The sequence below is a fragment of the Pseudophryne corroboree genome, chromosome 2 (assembly GCF_028390025.1).
Source record: "Pseudophryne corroboree isolate aPseCor3 chromosome 2, aPseCor3.hap2, whole genome shotgun sequence".
Lineage (NCBI taxonomy): Eukaryota > Metazoa > Chordata > Amphibia > Anura > Myobatrachidae > Pseudophryne > Pseudophryne corroboree.
Genome location: NC_086445.1, coordinates 1008827295 through 1008836914, shown reverse-complemented (window position 1 = coordinate 1008836914; position 9620 = coordinate 1008827295). Strand labels below are relative to the sequence as shown.

Below are 9620 nucleotides of genomic sequence, written 5' to 3'. Positions count from 1 at the left end.
AGTTCATGACGTCAGTCCCCGACGGATCGAGCAGTGTGTATGCTGAACACACTGCCCGATCCGTCCATAGATATATCTGCAGATCAATTGATCTGCAGATATATCTGTTAGTGTGTACCCACCTTAAGATGACAGTTCAGCCCGTCTAGCCACTGTCCGTGCTGCACACGGCGGTTACTCTGGCTATTAGCTGGTGGTCATAATAATGTGACTCGGCCTTGTAGTAATTCATACTAGCTCAATGTAAGGACACAGCTCCTTTACTGTATTTTTGTACATCTTTACTACAGAGATTGAGCAATCTTTATTTCAGGTATGTGGCTTTACTAAGCACAGAAAAATATTTTACAAAAGATTAGAAAACATAAGCTTATTATGTTACAGGGCGCTCCTGTCAAGCTATTGCAATTTTAGGGCAAGAACTGGAAATCCTGTACTATAAACTGTCCACAAGATGGAGTCCTGGCTCCAGACACTACACTTCCCAGCATGCATTGCTGATTCTTTGTCTCCATAGCAACAAGATACATTTTTTTTACCAAAGGAAACATCTGTTGGTGCTTGTTGATGGGAGCAGAGCGCAGGTAATTAGGTAATAGAGGGCGAGCGACTGCTGTATAAACAGGAAACATAGGATGAAGTGGGAAAAGCAGTGTGCATGTTATTATTAGTGATATTAGAAGATGAATGCCCCATTTAAATATCTGAAAATCACATAGTACTGCATTGAGCCTTAATACAAATATATTTGAAACATACACACACTGAGGGGCAAATTTACTAAGGTGGGAGGTTTTTTTTTAGAACTGGTGATGTTGCCCATAGCAACCAATTAGCTTCTATCTATTATCTTCTAGAAGCAACTAAACAAATGTTAAGTAGAATCCGATTGGTTGCTATGAGCAATATCACCAGTTCTAAAAAAAACACCCACCTTAGTAAATTTACCTCTGAGAGTGCATCTGACTAAAATGTAGTATAGAAATCCCGGCAAGGAGCGGTAAGTAGTCTAACCCTCCCCCTTCCCTACCCCTCCCTTTTAGGTGTCTAACCCTCCCCCCCCCCCCCCCCCCCCCCCTGCAGCTTAACCTAAACCGCCCGGGTAGCACCTAAACCTATCCCCCCTCCCCACACCCTAAACCTAACCGTCAGACCCCCCCTCTCGCAGCCTAACCCTAACACCCCCACCCCACCCCCACCCCCCGGTGGCGCCTAACCATAACCCCTGCTCCCTGCACCCTAAACTTAAACCTTGTGGCCCTAAATCAGGTGCATTGGGGGACAGATGACCGCGTTTTGCAGCATTTCAGGATGGCAGTATCCAAAATATTTGAATTTAATAAAAGCTTTAATACAGTACCTGAATAGAGCATTTTTTTTAGAGCCAGCAGTTATTCACTTTTTAAAAAAAATATATTGTTGGACAAAACTATATTTCTCTGACGTCCTAGTGGATGCTGGGGACTCCGTAAGGACCATGGGGAATAGCGGCTCCGCAGGAGACTGGGCACAGCTAAGAAAGATTTAGGACTACCTGGTGTGCACTGGCTCCTCCCACTATGACCCTCCTCCAGACTTCAGTTAGAATCCTGTGCCCGGCTGAGCTGGATGCACACTAGGGGCTCTCCTGAGCTCCTAGAGAGAAAGTATATTTTAGGTTTTTTATTTTACAGTGAGATCTGCTGGCAACAGACTCACTGCAGCGAGGGACTAAGGGGAGAAGAAGCGAACCTACCTAACTGGTGGTAGCTTGGGCTTCTTAGGCTACTGGACACCATTAGCTCCAGAGGGATCGACCGCATGGAACCGGCCATTGGTGTTCGGTCCCGGAGCCGCGCCGCCGGCCCCCTTACAGAGCCAGAAGCAAGAAGAATCCGGAAAATCGGCGGCAGAAGACATCAGTCTTCACCAAGGTAGCGCACAGCACTGCAGCTGTGCGCCATTGCTCCTCATACACACTTCACACTCCGGTCACTGGGGGTGCAGGGCGCTGGGGGGGGGGCGCCCTGAGAAGCAATAAATACACCTTGGCTGGCAAATATATCACAATATATAGCCCCAGAGGCTATATATGTGATAAATACCCCTGCCAGAATCCATAAAAAAGCGGTAGAAAAGTCCGCCGAAAAAGGGGCGGGGCTATCTCCCTCAGCACACTGGCGCCATTTCTCCCTCACAGCTCCGCTGGAAGGAAGCTCCCTGGCTCTCCCCTGCAGTCTACACTACAGAAAAGGGTAAAAAAGAGAGGGGGGGCACTAAATTTAGGCGCAATATACATATAGCAGCTATAAGGGGATATAATTTAGTTAATCCCTGATTTATATAGCGCTCTGGTGTGTGCTGGCATACTCTCTCTCTGTCTCCCCAAAGGGCTTTGTGGGGTCCTGTCTTCTGTCAGAGCATTCCCTGTGTGTGTGCGGTGTGTCGGTACGGCTGTGTCGACATGTTTGATGAGGAGACTTATGTGGAGGAGGAGCAGGTGCCTATAAATGTGTTGTCACCCCCTGCGGGGCAGACACCGGAGTGGATGGACTTGTGGAAGGAATTACGCGAAAGTGTCGACTCCTTACATAAAAAATTTGACGACATGCCAAATGCGGGGCAGCCGGCTTCTCAGCCCGTACCTGCCCAGACGTCTCAAAAGTCATCAGGGGCTCTAAAACGCCCGCTACCTCAGATGGCAGACACAGATGTCGACACGGATACTGATACCAGTGTCGACGACGAAGAGACTAATGTAATGTCCAATAGGGCCACTCGTTATATGATTGAGGCAATGAAAAATGTTTTACACATTTCTGAGGTGACCCCAGGTACCACAAAAAAGGGTATTATGTTTGGGGAGAAAAAACTACCAGTAGTTTTTCCCCCTTCTGAAGAATTGAATGAAGTGTGTGAACTAGCGTGGGCTTTCCCCGATAAAAAATTGGTAATTTCAAAAAAATTACTAATGGCGTACCCTTTCCCGCCAGAGGATAGGTCACGTTGGGAAACACCCCCTAGGGTGGATAAAGCACTTACGCGCTTATCAAAAAAAGTGGCACTGCCGTCCCAGGATACGGCCGCCCTAAAGGAACCTGCTGACAGAAAGCAGGAGGCTCTCCAGAAAGCTATATATACACACACTGGTATTATACTGAGACCAGCTATTGCCTCAGCATGGATGTGCAGTGCTGCAGCTGCGTGGTCAGATTCCCTGTCAGAAAACATTGACACCCTAGACAGGGACACTATATTGCTAAACGTAGAGCATATTAAAGACGCTGTCTTTTACATAAGAGATGCACAGAGGGATATTTGCCGGCTGGCATCAAAAATAAGTGCACTGTCCATTTGTGCCAGGAGAGGGTTATGGACCCGGCAGTGGACAGGTGATGCAGATTCTAAAAGGCACATGGAAGTTTTGCCTTATAAGGGTGAGGAGTTGTTCGGGGATGGTCTTTCAGACTTAGTGTCCACAGCAACAGCTGGGAAGTCAGCATTTTTGCCACATGTCCCCTCACAACCAAAGAGAGCACCGTATTATCAGGTGCAGTCCTTTCGCCCCCAAAAGAGCAGACGGGGTAGAGGCGCGTCCTTTCTGCCCAGAGGCAGAGGTAGGGGGAAAAAGCTGCAGCATACAGCCACTTCCCAGGAACAAAAGTCCTCCCCCGCTTCTTCTGCTAAGTCCGCCGAATGACGCTGGGGCTCAGCAGGCGGAGCCAGGTACGGTGGGGGGCCGTCTCAAAAACTTCAGCAATCAGTGGGCTCGCTCACAGGTAGATCCCTGGATCCTTCAAGTGGTATCTCAGGGGTACAGGCTGGAATTCGAGACATCCCCCCCCCCCCGCCGTTTCCTCAAATCTGCCTTACCAACGACTCCTTCAGAAAGGGAGGCTGTGTGAGAGGCAATTCACAAGCTGTATTCCCAGCAGGTGATAGTCAAGGTGCCCCTACTTCAACAAGGACGGGGTTACTATTCCACAATGTTTGTGGTACCGAAACCGGACGGTTCGGTGAGACCCATTTTAAATTTGAAATCCTTGAACACATATTTAAGAAAATTCAAGTTCAAGATGGAATCGCTCAGGGCGGTTATTGCAAGCCTGGAAGAGGGAGATTACATGGTATCTCTGGACATCAAGGATGCTTACCTGCATGTCCCCATTTACCATCCTCACCAGGAGTACCTCAGATTTGTGGTACAGGATTGTCATTACCAATTCCAGACGTTGCCGTTCGGCCTGTCCACGGCACCGAGGGTATTTACCAAGGTAATGGCCGATATGATGATACTCCTTCGGAAACGAAGCGATTCCATTCGGCAGGTTCCATGCCAGAACCTTTCAGTGGGACCTGTTGAACCAATGGTCCGGATGGCATCTTCAAATGCATCGGTTGATAACCCTGTCTCTAAGGACCAGGGTGTCTCTGCTGTGGAGGATGCAGAGTGCTCATCTCAGAGAGGGCCGCAGATTCGGCATACAGGACTGGGTCCTGGTGACCACGGATGCCAGCCTTCGGGGCTGGGGTGCAGTCACACGGGGAAGAAACTTCCAAGGACTTTGGTCAAGTCAGGAGACTTCCCTACACATAAATATTCTGGAACTGAGGGCCATTTACAATGCCCTAAGTCAAGCAAAGCCCCTGCTTCAAAACCAGCCGGTTCTGATCCAGTCAGACAACATCACGGCAGTCGCCCATGTAAATCGACAGGGCGGCACAAGAAGCATGACGGCGATGGCAGAAGCCACAAGGATTCTCCGATGGGCGGAAAATCACGTGTTAGCACTGTCAGCAGTGTTCATTCCGGGAGTGGACAACTGGGAAGCAGACTTCCTCAGCAGGCACGACCTCCACCCGGGAGAGTGGGGACTTCATCCAGAAGTCTTCCAACTGATTGTAAAGCGTTGGGAAAAGCCACAGGTGGACATGATGGCGTCCCGCTTAAACAAAAAGCTAGAAAAATATTGTGCCAGGTCAAGAGACCCTCAGGCGATAGCTGTGGACGCTCTAGTGACACCGTGGGTGTACCGGTCGGTTTATGTGTTCCCTCCTCTTCCTCTCATACCCAAGGTACTGAGGATAATAAAGAAAAGAGGAGTAAGAACTATTCTCATTGTTCCAGATTGGCCAAGAAGGTCTTGGTACCCGGAACTTCAAGAATTAATCTCAGAGGACCCATGGCCTCTGCCGCTCAGACAGGACCTGCTGCTGCAGGGGCCCTGTCTGTTCCAAGACTTATCGCGGCTGCGTTTAACGGCATGGCGGTTGAACACCGGATCCTAAAAGAAAAGGGTATTCCGGAGGAAGTCATTCCTACGCTTATTAAAGCTAGAAAAGATGTAACCGTACAACATTATCACCGCATATGGCGAAAATATGTTGCGTGGTGTGAGGCCAGGAAGGCCCCAACGGAGGAATTCCAGCTAGGTGGATTTCTGCACTTCCTACAGTCAGGGGTGACTATGGGCCTAAAACTGGGTTCCATTAAGGTCCAGATTTCGGCTCTGTCGATTTTCTTCCAAAAAGAACTGGCTTCACTGCCTGAAGTTCAGACATTTGTTAAAGGAGTGCTGCATATTCAGCCTCCTTTTGTGCCTCCAGTGGCACCGTGGGACCTCAACGTGGTGTTGGGTTTCCTAAAGTCACATTGGTTTGAGCCACTCAAAACCGTGGATTTAAAATATCTCACGTGGAAAGTGGTCATGCTTTTGGCCTTGGCTTCGGCAAGGCGTGTGTCAGAATTGGCGGCTTTGTCATGTAAAAGCCCCTATTTGATTTTCCATATGGATAGGGCAGAATTGAGGACTCGTCCCCAGTTTCTTCCTAAGGTGGTATCAGCTTTTCACTTGAACCAACCTATCGTGGTGCCTGCGGCTACTAGGGACTTGGAGGACTCCAAGTTACTGGACGTAGTCAGGGCCTTTAAAATTTATGTTTCCAGGACGGCTGGAGTCAGGAAGACTGACTCGCTATTTATCCTGTATGCACCAAACAAGATGGGTGCTCCTGCTTCAAAGCAGACTATTGCTCGCTGGATTTGTAGCACAATTCAGCTTGCGCATTCGGTGGCTGGCCTGCCGCAGCCTAAATCTATAAAAGCCCATTCCACGAGGAAAGTGGGCTCTTCTTGGGCGGCTGCCCGAGGGGTCTCGGCTTTACAATTTTGCCGAGCTGCTACTTGGTCAGGGGCAAACACGTTTGCAAAATTCTACAAATTTGATACCCTGGCTGAGTAGGACCTTGAGTTCTCTCATTCGGTGCTGCAGAGTCATCCGCACTCTCCCGCCCGTTTGGGAGCTTTGGTATAATCCCCATGGTCCTTACGGAGTCCCCAGCATCCACTAAGACGTCAGAGAAAATAAGATTTTACTCACCGGTAAATCTATTTCTCGTAGTCCGTAGTGGATGCTGGGCGCCCGTCCCAAGTGCGGACTGTCTGCAATACTTGTATATAGTTATTGTTAACTACAAGGGTTATTGTTGAGCCATCCTTTGAGAGGCTCTGTTGTGTTCATACTGTTAACTGGGTATAATATCACGAGTTATACGGTGTGATTGGTGTGGCTGGTATGAGTCTTACCCGGGATTCAAAATCCTTACTTATTGTGTCAGCTCTTCCGGGCACAGTATCCTTACTGAAGTCTGGAGGAGGGTCATAGTGGGAGGAGCCAGTGCACACCAGGTAGTCCTAAATCTTTCTTAGCTGTGCCCAGTCTCCTGCGGAGCCGCTATTCCCCATGATCCTTGCGGAGTCCCCAGCATCCACTACGGACTACGAGAAATAGATTTACCAGTGAGTAAAATCTTATTATTTTTTTGCAATTTAATTATTTTTATTAGTTGATCGAGAAAGCACAAATCTGAACTGTAACTTCCCCTGCTTATTCTTTTATGCGCATATTTTGACTGACCCTGTGAAGTATTAGGGCCCAGTATAGCTGAGGCGGCTGAGTAGAAGTCTTAGCAAGGAAAACAGAATTTCATTGCTGCAGTAAGCGCCATTGTTAATGCCGCTTCTTCAGAAACCATAAGTAGGCCCCTAAGACCTTACAATTATCTACACAGTTTATTGATGAAATATCTCAAAGCGTCTCTCATATTTGTACACGTGTGAGCCAGTTAGCTTGCCCGCATATGCGTCTTGGATTTGGGCTTTCAGCCCCACTAATTAAGGAATAAAAATGAGGAAAAAAAGTGCTGTATAAAAAAATCGATAAAGGGGGGAATTCAATTAACCGCGTTAACCCATTTTCGTGTTAAAAATGGGTTTTATCACGACTCGTGAAAACGCAAATAATTAGGCATTTCTTTTCACCACTTCCTGAGTAGGTGAAAAGTTGGTGAAAATCTCTCTTTTAAGGTAAAAATGTCGGGACTTGGGGGGTAATTCCAAGTTGATCGCAGCAGGAATTTTGTTAGCAGTTGGGCAAAACCATGTGCACTGCAGGGGAGGCAGATATAACATGTGCAGAAAGAGTTAGATTTGGGTGGGTTATTTTGTTTCTGTGCAGGGTAAATACTGGCTGCTTTATTTTTACACTGCAAATTAAATTGCAGATTGAACACACCACACCCAGTAGCGGATCTTGCCATAGGCAAGCAGGACTTTTGCCCGGGGCGCCGCCTTCCGGAGGGCGCAGGGCGCCATTCGGAGGGCGCCGCACCAGGGCAAGATCCGCTGCTGCTGTGCCCCCGCTGCCCGTTGCCCCCCGCTGCCGCTGTGAAGAGAAACTAGACGCGTACGCGTCTAGTTTCCCTTCGTGGAGAGGTCCTTTACTGTGCGGTGCGCAATGACGTCATTGCGCACCGCACATCATTTCAGTCTGTACAGGGGGCGTAAATGACCACGCCCCCTGTACGTAGCCCCGCCCCCTATTGCCGCCCTGACCACACCCAAATCTAACTCTCTCTGCACATGTTAAATCTGCCTCCCCTGCATGTTAAATCTGCCTCCCCTCCCATCCATGGTTTTGCCCAACTGCTAACAAAATTCCTGCTGCGATCAACTTGGAATTACCCCCTTAGTTTAGAAACCCTTGGACACCCTCCTTAATGACTAATTAGACACTTTGCATTTTTTTTATTTGCTTAATTTGGCCAATAATGACCTGCCATTTTTGGGGTGAAAAAAATGCAAAGTGCAGGAAAATATTTTTAAAAAGTCCCCTAAAATGACACAAACACATACTACTTTGCATTTTTTTTATAAACGCCTAATTTAATTAGAGCATTTATTTTGCTGAAAAACACTTGCTTTCTATCATTTTTTCACTGTTTTAGAATAATGCATACAGTAATAGCCATTTGACTCATTTTAAGAAACCCAAATTTCTCTAACGTCCTAGTGGATACTGGGACTTGTAGATTACCATGGGGTATAGATCAGGTCCATTGGAGCCTGGCATTTTAAGAAATGAATAGTGTGTGCTGGCTTCTCCCCTCTATTCCCCTCCTGCAGACTCAGTTTAGAAAAATGTGCCCAAGGAGCCGGGTGCATTCCGTTGCTCTCCAGAGAGTTTTCTTCAGAAATGTATTTTACTTGAATATTTTCAGGCACACTGGTTGTGGGGGGACGAACCAACTTCCTCAGAGTTTATGGTTCGTATCCCTGCTGACAGGACACTGAGTTCCTGAGGCGCTGTTTCTCACATCCCCAGGTTGTGAGCCCACGCCGGCAGCATGGCGCCACCCCTAACAGATGCCAAAGACGCAGTGCAGTGAGTAGAGACATCGGGGGTCCCAGTTAGTGGGTCCCCGGAGACAATGACGGCATGAAGGGACAGCGATCACCCGGCTACGGTCTGCGGTGCCTGCTGTGTACCCACACTGGCATTGTGCATATAAAAGGGGCTGCGCACTTTCTTTTTTACACAAAATGAAGATATGCTAAAAAGAGAGTAGAACCAGTGGCGCAGAAATGGGGTACATGACAAAAAACAACACAACCTGAATAATTTCTATGGATGTAGTTGTCAAAATCTTGATATACACAATTCCACTCCAGATGTTGTCACCTCAAAAGAAAAACGATTTTAGTGCAACACTGTCGGATAGGTGAGATCTTATTTTATTAATAAATTCCACTCACATGTAGAAGTAGAAAAAACGCATGTAGTAAATCTCAAGATGTATTCAGGCACTAGATCCCTTTCTGCATTTCTTCAAATTAAACCTCAGAGGGAAATGTATTTAGTGCCACACTGTTGGATTTCCACACAAATTTAATTAAAAGTACACTCACATTCAGCATAACAATAACAGCATAAAAACATGGGGAGTTTTCTGGTCCTCACAAACAGCGGAATGTTCGTCCCAAATGTTCTGGATGTCCACACCCGGTAACAAGTCCCAGTTCTGCCCCTTCAAAGTTCCATGGAGACACCTGCTTAACGGGTTTTGGACCTGCAAATTTATGGTCCTTCCTCAGAAGCATCCTCAGAAGCAGATGCTTCTGAGGAAGGACCATAAATTTGAAGGTAAATTTATAAATAAATAATAAATAAATAATAATAAATAAATAATAATAATAATAATAAATAAATAAATTTATAAGTAAATAAATTTGTACATAGATAGCCAATAGGTCGACTCCAGATAGTCGACAGGCGATAGGTCGACAGGGACAAAATTTCAAT

The 9620-nt window shown here is 47.1% G+C and overlaps 1 protein-coding gene across 5 annotated transcripts in view; it reads left to right on the top strand.

Annotated features, from left to right (window-relative positions):
• The first annotated feature begins 513 nt into the window (after positions 1–513).
• The window catches only part of LCA5L (lebercilin LCA5 like), a 185031-nt gene continuing 175924 nt past the window's right edge, over positions 514–9620 (top strand). For all 5 annotated transcript variants that reach the window (XM_063956579.1, XM_063956580.1, XM_063956578.1 and 2 more), the window contains exon 1: positions 514–584. The gene's annotated coding sequence lies outside the window, so the exon portion shown is untranslated. The remainder of the gene's footprint in view (positions 585–9620) is intronic.